General features: G+C 35.9%; 1 non-coding gene across 1 annotated transcript; it reads left to right on the top strand.

The window, feature by feature from the left end:
• Window positions 1-2,936: 2,936 nt before the first annotated feature.
• On the top strand, window positions 2,937-3,040 carry LOC112097491. Its single transcript, XR_002905023.1, has one exon. It is a non-coding gene; the product is annotated as a small nucleolar RNA R71 (small nucleolar RNA).
• The last annotated feature ends 10,136 nt before the right edge of the window (window positions 3,041-13,176 follow it).

Here is a 13,176-nt window from a genome sequence, read left to right as displayed (position 1 = left end):
GGGTCTAGAAACTTTACTAAAATCTTTAATGAAACGTCTATAAACCAGGATGTCCAAGGAAAGATCTTACTTTTCTGACTGTTTTGGGTGGAAGAATATTAGAAATGAGATCCACTTTGGCTTTGTCAACCTCAATACCTTTGCTCGAAATGATGTGGCCGAGAACAATACCTTGTTTTACCATAAAATGACACTTTTCCTAATTTAAGACTAAGTTCTTCTCAGTACATCTCTGCAGAACTAGTATTAGATTATGTAAACATTGATCAAATGAATTACCAAAAATAGAAAAGTCATCCATAAAGACTTGAAGGAATCGTTAAACCATATCAGATAAAATGCTTAACATGCATCGTTAAAATGTAGCAGGTGCATTACATAATCCAAATGGCATTCTCCTATATGCAAAAGTGCCAAAAGGGCAAGTGAAAGTGGTTTTCTCTTGATCTTTTGGTGCTATGGGAATCTGATTATATCTTGAGTAGCCATCTAGAAAGCAATAAAATTCATGACCTGCTAATCTATCAAGCATTTGATCAACAAATGGTAAAGGAAAATGGTCTTTACGTGTGAGAGAATTCAACTTTCTGTAATCAATGCATACACGCCATCCTGTAGTCACTATAGTGGGTATCAATTCATTATCGTCATTCGTAACTACTGTGACTCCTGACTTTTTGGGGACAACTTGCACAGGACTGACCCATGAACTATCAGAAATGTGGCAAATGATACCTGCATCTAATGGCTTAAGGACTTCAGTTCTAACAACTTCTTTCATGTTAGGATTTAACCAACATTGCATTTCCCTAGTAGATTTAGCATTTTCATCAAGGTGAATGTAATGCATGCAATCTACTGGGTTTATACCTTTTATGTCTGCTATGGTCCATCATAATGCTCATTTGTGCTCTTTTAAAATATCCAACAACTTACCTTTTTGTTCGTCATTGAAGGATGATGAGACGATTACCGGCAGAGTACTTTGTTCTCCCAAAAATGCATATTCCAAAGTGTTGGGTAATGGTTTGAACTCGAGTTTCGGTGGTGATTCTGATGATGGGATGAGTTTCTTTTCTGATGGTGCTAGTTGTTCAACTCTTGACTTCCATTTATTAGTGTTTATGGATGGTGTTAAGTCAAGTAGGGCGTTGAACTCATCAACCGATCTGTCAATATCAAAATCCAAACCAAAGTAAGCTAAGCATGTTTGTAAAAGGTCATCACTAAGGTTTAAAAGAAAAGTATCATCAACTAATGCTTCAATTAAATCCACATCAACAATTTCATCATCTTGATTGTGAAGTTGTTTGGCAATGTTGAAGATGTTCAGCTCCATAGTCATGTTGCCGAAGGACAACTGTATATTTTCGGTCCTGCATTGAATGTGAGCATTGGCAGTTGCCAAGAAAGGTCGGCCTAAGATAATGGGGATGTGCTTCCTTGAATCCTGTATTGGTTGAGTGTCAATTACAATGAAATCAACAGGAAAATAAAACTTGTTTACCTGGATAAGCACGTCCTCCACAATACCATGAGGTATTTTCGTGGACCAATCTGCAAGTTGTAACACCACTGGTGTTGGGTGTAATTCTCTCAGTCCAAGTTTCACAAATACTGAATAAAGCAACAGATTTACACTAGCTCCTAAATCCAACAAAGCATTCACAATTGTGTGGTTCCCTATACTACATGAGATAGTAGGGGAGTATAGGTCTTTGCATTTTAAAGAAATTTTGTGTTGGAGTATAAAACTAACGTTTTCTGTTAAAAAGGCCTTCTTTTGAACATGAATATTTGTTTTTTTAGTACAAAGGTCTTTAAGAAATTTGGCATAAGATGAAACTTGTTTTATAGCATCAAACAAAGGGATGTTAACACTTACCTGTTTGAAGATTTCAAGAATCTCACCTGTGGATTTTCCCTTATTTCCTTTAGCTAACCTCTAAGGAAATGGAGCTTTGGGAACATATTCTCGTGGGTTGGTTTCTTCTTTCTCCTCCGATGGTTACTCCTCAACATTCACAGGTGCAATTTGATTTTCTTTTGTCACCGGCATCTCCACTTTGTTGTCGACTTCTTTTCCTTTTCGCAAGGTCATGACTACTTTGACTTCTCCATGCTGCTGTGGTGAACTGGTACTTGCTTCATGTACTCCTTTAGGATTAGGCACTGATTGACTTGGAAATTTACCTTTCTCAACAGTCATTGCCAAGGTCTGAACTGAAGAAGCAAGTTGTCCCACCATCTTCTCGAGGCTTGAAACTGATTGGGCTTGTGAGTTGAAACCTACTCTCATCTCATTTCATATTTCATCAATGGTGCGGTTCTGTTGCTCAATTGTAGAGTGAGTAACATTCTTGATATTCTGGAATGCATCCTCCCATGGTCTGGGTTGAGAGTAGTTCTGGTTATGATTGTATGGTCTAAATGGTGGCTGAGAGGCTTGAGGAATTGGTTGCATTGGTGGAGCTGGAGGTGCTAGTCCATTCTGTTGGAATCCTTGAGACCATGAAAAATTGGGGTGGTCTCTCCATCTAGGGTTATATGTGTTGGAGTATGGGTTATAATTTGATGGTTTTCTCATTACACCTATGGCATTGGCTTGTTATGAATATGAGTCATGATCATGTGGTTATATTGATTTAGCAGTTGATAACGATGCTATTTGTCAGGAAAGACCTTCAACCATCTCTTTGACTTCTTTGATTTCTCAATTTGACTCACCAATGTGAACCTCATTTACTCCCTTAATTCTTTTAATATTCCTGAGTGATTGACTCCGTTGTTAAGAATTATCAGCTTGTCACTGGAAGAATTCCCAAATCTCTTATGTACTTTTTGACATTAGCTCTCCTCCACTTGTTGCCATTAGCCATTCTTGCACATTCGTCAATAATCCCTCTAAAACGTATTGGCCTTGGTGCCATTTCTCGTACCCATGATGTGGACACTTCAAGAGTAGCCCATTGAATCGCTCCCATGTTTCGAAAAACTGCTCGTCTTCTCTCTGGGTAAACTCCGAGATTTCCCTGTGAATAGCATTGGTTTTATGCATTGGGAAATATTTATTCAATAATTTAGTTACCATTTGTTACCATGATGTAATGCTATTAGCAGGCAATGTATTGATCCATGAACGAGCTTTATCCTTTAGAGAAAATGGGAATAGTCTAAGTTTAACATCATCATCTAAAAAATTCTCATATTTAAAAATGTGACAAATAGCATGAAAATCATTCAGATGATTATATGGGTCCTCATTTTTTAGGCCATAGAATGTTGGGAGACAATTTAGCACACTAGGTTTTAGTTCAAAACTCCTAGCAGCTACATTTGGGTATCTTATACATGATGTGCTCAAATTAGCTAAGAGACTAAAATAGTCCTTAAATGGCCTCTCCTGTGGTGCTTATTGTTGTTGCAAATCCATTTCAAATTTATTTTTAACGTGCTTGTGTGTGCGAAGTGTTTTTTCTAGTTCAAGGTCTGTAGGTTCAAGATTAGGTAATAATGACTTACGACCATGCATGCAAGGAACACAAAAATAAATGGGAACAAAACAAATAAAAATAAAAAAGAAGGAGAAATTACGGTACTAACCTTATCACGTTGTTACAACTTTTCTATAAAAACACACTAAAACAAATACGTGAAATAAATTAACTAAAAATAAATTAATAAAATAAACAAAAAATTACAAAGAAAATAACTTAAAAATTAAATTACAGAATTGTAAAGAATAGAGAAAGAAAAGAAATTATTACCTCTAAATGTAGATTTACTTTTTTTCTTTTTTTAATAAGAAGAACAAAATACAGGAAAACAAATAAAAGAAATTATTCAAAAAAATTAATGCTACGAATTAAAATAACTTACCTCCCCGGCAACGGCGCCAAAAACTTGTTGTGTAAACTTTATTGAACTCGCAAGTGCACGAATCTATTGTAAAATAGATTAATGGTGACGAGTGTCGATCCCACGAGGAGGTAGATTTTAATTATATGTAGAATTAATTTTGTATGAGGGTGGTTGGATTTGTGGTGAAAGTGACTTAGATTATCCTAAAATTGGAATTGAAATGGCGAGAATAAATTGAAGAGAAATCTATTGAAATGACGTACTTGGGTATCTGGATCCGTATCAACATGCACCATGGGCTAAATATTGCTTATTAATGCCAATTAAATCATGAGGGGGGTTTCCACACCTCATGAACCACGCTCAAATCAATATGGTGCTAAGCGCTTATCGTGCCAAATAATAATAACCTTGTACTAGGGAGCCGGTGAAACCAGGGCGATATCTAGACAAGATTATTATTATTTGTCGACGAAAAGTCAAAACATCCACAAAAATTAGAGGGGAAGAGAAAATAAATTTACCAAATAAAGCCCATGACACATATTGAGACTTCACCTTCAACCCAAGTTTGAAAGAAAATTAGCTACTCATAATTGAACTAAGGGTAAAATGGAAATTTATTAAAATAAGTATAAAATACAAGATAGAGAAAAGAATTACAGAAAATGGAGTCCAAAAATGGATTCAGAGCTGTCAAATTAGGGGGGAGGCCCCATTTTTATTGATACATTGAGTAAATCATAGCCATCGGATTAAAAATAGTTTGGATGCTCAGGATTGCGCCACGTCATTAGTCAACAGTACGCGGTTTGACCACGCGGTTTGAACAGTTACACGTTTTGAACAGTAACTTAGACAGTACCGTACATGTGAACAGTGTCATTTTTCCTTTTAATATTCTCCTAAGGTTTTCGACCGTCCTGAGTTCAAAAGTGATGTCTGTTTTGCCGTCTGATCTCTCGTTCATTGTGAAATGACTATGATGCCCCCTAAAATACATAAAATACTTAATTATAATACAACACACATAATTAAATGACAAGAAGCTTAAATACATAAAAGTAAAGGTGTTAGTAAAACTTGAAGTGTAAAATGACGATTTTCTCCTTTATAAATATACATTTTCTAACACTCAACACTCCCCCCAACCAGCTTATTGCTAGTCCCTAGCAAATAAAAAGAAAACAAAATTCAAATCCAAAATGATTTTTTTTTTAACAATCATGTTTATTCAATCAGACTAATGATAATAATCAAGTAAAAGTATAAGCATTATCTCCAGTCTAAAGAAACATCACACCCACATCAACCATCTATATGAATCAGCCCAGTAGACTTTGTCATAGCAACTTTCAAGAATGACATGTCAAACCTCAAAATTTCACTGGAAGTAGTGACTCTCACAAAGAAATTAAACCCAATAAAAATAGTCGCTCCAATGAATGGTAATTGAGAGAAAATAATAAAGAAGTGATATCACATGCTCTCACCAAGATAAAAGAAATATGCCCTCAGCTTAGAAAGAATACGATCTCAAGTCAAATAAAAATGCTAGTTAACCCAATTTATTTATTTATTTATTTTTTATTTATGCACCACTACATCTTTTTAGCCCATATAACTAGCTTCTACTTCGGACTATAGTTCCCTAAAATTAAGAAGGACTTTTATTAGGACGTAACGTAGGTTAGGAATATGGCTAACAAAGGAGGGGAAATAAGGAAAATAAAGTATATGTTTCAGAAAATGTAGAGATTTTTTTTTTTTGAAAGTTGCAAGGTGGATTTCACCTATTATTTATTTTTATTTTAAGCAACAATTTTTTTCTTTTTTTTTTTTGCATAACTTCACTGCACAAAATAATTATTTACATTTTTCTCAAACATAAATAGGTGATGGAACTTGTAAGATATTGGGTAATACTCTAAATCGGAGTGGGTTAAGATGATAAGTTTGACAAAGAAAATATAATTTTTTTTAAAGGTTCAAAAGGGTGAACTATGGATATTTCATAAAAGGAATGGCTAGAAATGCTCAAACGGATCAAAGATGGCCTTTCCATCGTCTTTTAGGGCTCTAAATAATCTTTCATATCTACTAGTTAGATGGGTCTCCAAATGTAGCAACACACATTTTTTCTTTTTTCTTTTTTTTTAATTTTACAATTTTTTTAAGGGTTAACTCAAAAGAAATCTAGAGATCGTGTATAAAATAATAAACTGCTAAGCTGTATAAAGAATGGGCAAAAGAGTTACTCTCCAAGAAAAATGATAGGCTCAAAAACTCACTTGGTACTTATTATGACATGTTTATTCCTTCAAGCAACTCATATTTGTCTCCAACATCAACATGTAGAGTAGCAAACATAGCGTAACATCACTTAAGACCAAAGATAATACAAATACTAAAATTTGAAATTCATCATGTCATCCAATGTTAAAACAAATCACACAATTTTTTTTTTCAAACAACATTCTACCCCCCAACCTATTCTAAACATGAAAGGAAAATATGCATGCAGAAATGTGAAAATGATGCAGAAAAACTAATTAGAAAAGTTACACTTAAAATGATAGCAAAAGAAAATGGTTTTTTTTTTTAACTAAGAAGATGCGTTTCTAGAGGCACTACACTCCATATTCAGCCATATTTGACTCAAAATTTTGAAAATGTATATTTATAGAGGAGAAATTAAAAAGAAGAAGCCAAAAAAAAAATGAATATCAAAGCTTAATAAAGAAAAATAAAATGTCTAAATTTTTTTTTAACGAAGAAGATGCGTTTCTAGAGTAACTACACTCCATATTCAGCCATCTTCAACACAAAAAGTTAACAACAGTTAGTTTCTACAACAAAAAATCAGTAAAAACTTAACCAAGATTCCACAGTTGTCGACAATTCCTTCCCCCCAACCAGAACAAAACATTGTCCTCAATGTTTTAAAGGAAAGAAGTAGAATTTAGAAGACATCACCTGGGTGGTGCAACACAAAGGAAAATATTTACAGGCAGAGAGTTAAATCTAATTTGTACTCTTCCTACGGCTACTGTTACCATCATTATTTGGACGCTCCAACACAAAGGTCCAGGGGTCTGGCTTCGGTCTGTAAGCTTGTAATAGATCAAGTAGCTCATTAGTAGTGTGAGCACAAATAAAAAGTTTTTTCACATTGGAATGAATGAAATAATTTTTTATTGCATGGTTAAGAAATGCGATAAAGCCATCATAAAAGTTATTGACATTTTAACAAACCGATGAGTTTCTGGTGAATGTGCAGATGGGCCCAAGATGCTAATGTAATAAGTACCTCTAGAGTTGCAAGATCTCCTAGTAGGAAAATAAAAGCATCAGCATGATTAAGCATTTCAGTTATTCTTTCTTGCATACCTGAGACGACTAACTCTTCTCCAGTCGGTGAGTCAGACAAACTGCCCAGGTTTTAGGGCTCTTGAGATGATGCCTAACACTTAACTTCCTCTGACAAAAGCAGCTTCTGAGATCAATTTTGATAACCCTCAGTTACCTCCTCCATACACCAGGTGAAATTTTCTCTCTGCTATGCTTCGACCAAGATTTATGGCTGTCTCAACGAACTCTTTATGTTTGCCATAATTAAATCCAAAAAGCACACAAATGTTCTTGAATTGTCTATTGTGAGTAGCTGTCATTGGGATACTTCTCAAAAAGGAAAATTATTATTCGTATACCTTATATTTGCTCTATTATAAAAAATATTACAACGCTTTGAGGGTGTATCAATCGTCCACCCTAAGTTGACAAAATGTATCAACCGACCACCAAACCGTTAATTGTCGTTTGAAAGTTAACGAAATTACAGTGAATTAACGATTTTACCCTTGAAAATTATCACTTGTATACCCTTAAATTCTCTTTTTATCACTTGTATACCCTTAAATTATCACTTGTATCATATGAAAAGACCAGATTACCCTTTTGACGTTATTATATTTAAACGAAAACTAACGGTTTGGTGGTCGGCTGATACATTTTGTCAACTTAGGGTGAACGATTGATACACTCTCAAAGTGTTGTAGTATTTTTGATAATGGAGTAAACTAAGGGTATACAAATGATAATTTCCCTCTTAAAAATAATTTGTGAGTGCTTAACAAAAAGTCATATTTAAGAATCTTGGTGACAGTGGGTCACAGCTGTGTATGAGGTAGCATGTCAGTGTCAAATAACGCGTAAAGCACACGGCTCGCGAGTCAAAAAGAAAACAACAAAAAGAAAAAGAAACAATGATAAAATAAAATTATTAAAGACAATAATGCAAATGATAAAACGACAGTGAAATAAAATAACAGTGAAGTAAAATGATATTTATAAGTAGTTGCGATTGTGGCTCACATCTTCCTCTGGTTTTATGTCCAGAAAGGACTTGAACGCCCTCTATGGGTCGAGGATAGGCTTTCCATCCAGTTTTCTTATAAACTGGCAAATAGGGTCGTTTATAGTCAGATTCCCGAGACTATATCGTGCATGCTCTTTCTGGAATAATGGCTATAACTGGAGAATCGCTCCTTGCACATATCTACTAGGATGCGTTTCAAGAGACAAAAGGATATCATCCAATGACTCCTTATTCAAGCCATCCTTAATGAATTGAATCTTATCTTCTCTGTTATCAGACACCATTCCTAAAGAACATGGCTTTTTATCACAAGTCATTCTGGCACATTTATGACAAGCAACAAAAATTCTTCGAGCTCTTCGTTTTCTTGCATAATTTTCTTTACCACAACCAGGCATGTATGCAATAAATTTTGGAGGTAACTCACCTGCCAATCGTACTTTAGCCTCGACTAACCAACGGATGTCAGCAGATATGTTATTCCTCATGAGCAATCGCATGCGTTCGGACCGAACTTTATAGATTGTAAGGAGGGCATTCTGAGGAAGTGAAGGGAATCGATTGTGAAGCTTTGCTAGAATCTCGTTTCTGTCCATACCATCGCCTCAGAATATAAGTTATTATGGAAAATTGAAGTAACCGACTTGATTGTCACAGAGTATCGTTATCCGCCACTTCACCGGGGTAACAAACTAAAGCACATAAACAAAGAAAAACAAACTAAAACACATAAAGAAAATTACAATTGTCCTCTTATTGAATTTACCTCAAGCTCCAACTGGATGTTGTAGACACTTCTCTCAATGTCTCTGAGTTGGCTTTCTAAATCTTCAACAAAGGATACTAACTCTGGTGGTTGCAGAGCCCAAATACGATGTGTTTTACAAAATCGAATATGCCTTTTGAGATGAGATTTTACACGTTGAAGTGGTTTACGAATGTTCAGGAGGAACTGTTTGAAATGCAAGTTATGCAAGCCAAGAGGGGGGTGAATTGGGATTTTAAAATTTATGCAATACAATTCGCACAACAATTTAATCTATTGCCTTAATCAAATCAAAAACAATAAATTCAATCAAGCACAATATTAAAAGAGTAAGGGAAGAGAAAAAAAACATAAGGATTTTTACGTGGTTCGGCTATCCCCGCCTACGTCCACGCCTCTAAGCTCACCCGGCTTGAGGATTTCACTATTCAAGCCTCCCAAGGCTTCAAATGTTTACAATTGACTTCCAAGGTGTTAATGGACCTTTACAACAAGAGATTATATCCCCGATCTCTTCACCCCAATTTGTTTCTCACACTTGTACACTCACAATTTGATGAGAAATGAAAATCACAACAATGAAACTCTCTTTAAGAGTAGATAATAAATTATAGCTCAATGATGATTCAATAAATGATGATTTGCGAAATGGAAGCTCAATATATGTTATATGATCTTGTTTATGGTTGCATTAGTTCTTAGAATGAAGTTTGAGTTGAGTTTTTATAGTTAAAGCCTGAAAACTAGCCGTTATAGGCAAATTCCCGCGCCCAAGCGGTTAACCGCTTGATTTATCCGGCTAGTCGCTCAGGAACAGTGATATTACCATTACTTTTGAACTGTGCTACAGTAATACTGTTCACTGAAATTACACTTTGGCCTAAAAACTTTCTATAATTATATTATGGCCCAAAACGTCACAAAACTTTACAAATAGATCCAATTTCAGAATTTCGTAAAAACAATTATCTTTCCAAAACTTTTTAAAATTATGATATGGCCCCAAAGATATTATTATTTTGCAAAAATGTCCTTTTCAACATAATACCCATATTTTTCAAAGTTCTCAAAACCTTTCACTTTAGTCCAAAATATTCATAAATTATAGTATGGCCCAAAACATTTCAAATGTTTGTAAAAACGTCCAACTCTGAAATTTAATATTTATTAAAATCAAAGATTTCAAAACTTAGCATTTAAGTCCAAATTACTCAAATTCACAAAATACTTTACTTTATAAAAATAAAACCTTTTAGTTTATGAAAAGTATTTAATTAAATTAATCTCTTGAGCTTCTCAAGTACTAAATCATGCATCAATTAAATCATACTGGGTTTACAAAAATTTATCGCACTAACGAAATACACTCTCAACCAACAAAGAATTACCAATCGGTTCAGCCACTACTAAAGTACAATCTAATGGCCTCATCTCTCTATCTACATGCATGGCAAATGCACAAGAAATAAAAGAATGGGTAGAACCTAGATTAATTAAAATATATGCCTCACTGCCAAAAATAGTCAAAATGCCCGTCACAACATCTGGAGTAGCATAAGCCTCATGTTGGGTCAGAAGAAATACACGTGCCTAGGCTTGTGGTCTACTTGGCTAACTCCTCTATTGACTACCACTAGTCTGTCCTGCATTAGACTGGTAACTATTGAAAAGTGGGGGTCCTCTTCTCTGAGAACAGACAATGGTTTAGAATTTTGTAATCAAAGGTTTGATAGCTTCTGTGTAAAGGAGGGAATAACTAGACATAAAACAGTGAGGTTAACACCTCGGCAGAATGGGTTAGCTGAAATGATGAACAAGACACTCATGGAGAGGGTGAGAAGTATGTTGGTTCAATCCAAACTTCCAAAGACTTTGTGGGCAGAAATACTCTTAACTGCTTGTCATCCGGTTAACCTAAGTCCCTCTACAACAATTGATTTCAAAACACCTTATGAGAAGTGGACTGGTCAACCAGCAAACTATGGAAACCTGAGAGCATTTGGCTGTCCAGCCTATGCCCACACAAGCCAAGGAAAGCTAGCTCCTAGGGCTTTGAAAGGTTTCTTCATAGGATATACAGAGGGAGTAAAGGGTTATAAGATCTGGTGCACAGACTTAAGTCCACCCAGATGCATCATAAGCAGGGATGTGACCTTTAATGAAAAAGATTTACTAAATCAGAAGTCAGCTCAACAGCCAACTGAGGAAGGTACCGAGGTTGGTAAAAAGCAACAGTTTGAGGTGGAGATCCCTAAGTCTAATGACTTACTGGAAGCTGAAGATTCAGGTGGAGTCACTGACAGTTCAAGTGATTCAGAAATTCATCAACAAGAACAAGAGCCTCAGAGACAAGGGCAAGGCTACCAATTAACTAGAGATACAGCCAAGAGACAAATCAAACAGACCAGAAGGTATGGATATGCTGATCTTATCTCATATGCTCTAGCAGCTGCACATCAGATTGATGAAGATGAACCAAAGGCCTACAAAGAAGCAGTCCAAAGCAAGTTTAGTAAGGAGTGGCAGCAAGCCATGGATGAAGAATTTATGTCCCTCTATAAAAATAACACATGGGAATTGGTTAAGAAACCTGATAAGAGGAGGGTTGTAGACTGCAAATGGATATTTAAGATAAAAGATGGTTTGACAAGAGATGAACTAAAAAGATTCAAAGCCAGATTGATGGCAAAAGGGCATACACAAAAGGAATGGGTTGATTTCAAGGAGGTATTTTCACCAGTTGTCAGGCATGCCTCCATAAGAGTGATTCTAGATCTAACTGCAGTACAAGACATGGAACTTGATCAACTCGATGTCAGGACTGCATTTTTGCTTGGAAGACTCCAAGAAGAAATCTTCATGACTCAACCTGAGGGGTATGTGGACTCCATGAAACCCAGACATGTATGCCTGCTCAAAAAGTCTCTTTATGGTTTAAAACAGTCCCCAAGACAATGGTATCTCAGGTTTGATGAGTTCATGATAACAAATGGATTCATGAGATGCAACTATGACTGTTGTATGTATTTCAAGCTGCTGAAAGATGATCACTACATCAATCTCCTCATATATATAGATGACATGCTGATATCTTGCAAAAGAAGGGAAGAAATAGAAAAGTTGAAGGTAATGCTGAACTCAGAATTTGATATGAAAGACTTGGGGACTGCCAATAAGATTTTAAGTGTAGAAATTAAAAGAAACAGAACAAAGGAGGAAATATTTCTCAGTCAGGAAAGATATTTGACTAAGGTTCTGGAAACCTACAAGATGCTGGATTCCAAGCCTGTCCTAACTCCTCTAGCAGCTCACTTCAAGCTGAGTAATCAGTTATATCCAAAAACTGATGAAGATAAGCTTGATATGAAAAATGTCCCCTATGCCAATGATGTAGGGTGCCTAATGTATGCTATGGTACTCACTCGACTAGACCTATCCTACTGAGTGAGTGTAGTTAGCAGATATATGGCACAACTAGGGAGAGAACACTAGAGGGCTGTTAGATGGATCATGAGATACTTAAATGGTTCCTTAAGCCAGGGATTAGTATATGGAAGATCCAGAGGGAGATGTGATGGGCTGCTGGGGTTTGTTGATTCAGACTATGTAGGAGACTTAGATAGAAGAAGGTCACTCACATGCTTCATGTTTATGTATGAAGGATGCCTCATCAACTGGAAAGCTACTATGCAGTATGTGGTTGCTCTCTCAACCACAGAAGCTGAGTATACAGCTGCCATAGAAGCTGTAAAGGAAGCCTTATGGCTGCAGGGGTTGTTTGGTGAATTGGGAGTGAGGCAGAAGTCAGTGACTATACATTGTGACAGCTCCAGTGCCATTCACTTGTGCAAGAACCCTGCACACCATGAAAAAACCAAAGACATAGACATAAAACTTCATTTCATCAGAAACGAAGTGTCTAAAGGAGCTGTAAAGATGGCCAAGGTGCATACAGATAAAAATCCAGCAGATATGCTGACTAAAGCGGTTCCCTCAGCAAAGTTCAACATGTGCTTGGACTTAGCTGGCCTTAGCAGCCGCTAAGTTGATAAGAAGAAGGATAAGGAAGCAGGAAAAAAGAGTTTTTTATTCAAGGTGGAGAAATGTGGACTTGAGTGCAATGAATCGAAAACTCAGAGTCCCAAAATGGCTTCGTTTGGATCAAATAGTT

The sequence above is a fragment of the Citrus clementina genome, unplaced genomic scaffold, assembly GCF_000493195.1.
Source record: "Citrus clementina cultivar Clemenules unplaced genomic scaffold, Citrus_clementina_v1.0 scaffold_6, whole genome shotgun sequence".
NCBI classification, from domain to species: domain Eukaryota; kingdom Viridiplantae; phylum Streptophyta; class Magnoliopsida; order Sapindales; family Rutaceae; genus Citrus; species Citrus x clementina.
Note: the sequence above shows the minus strand (reverse complement) of the source record. Positions and strands in the feature narration are given on the sequence as shown.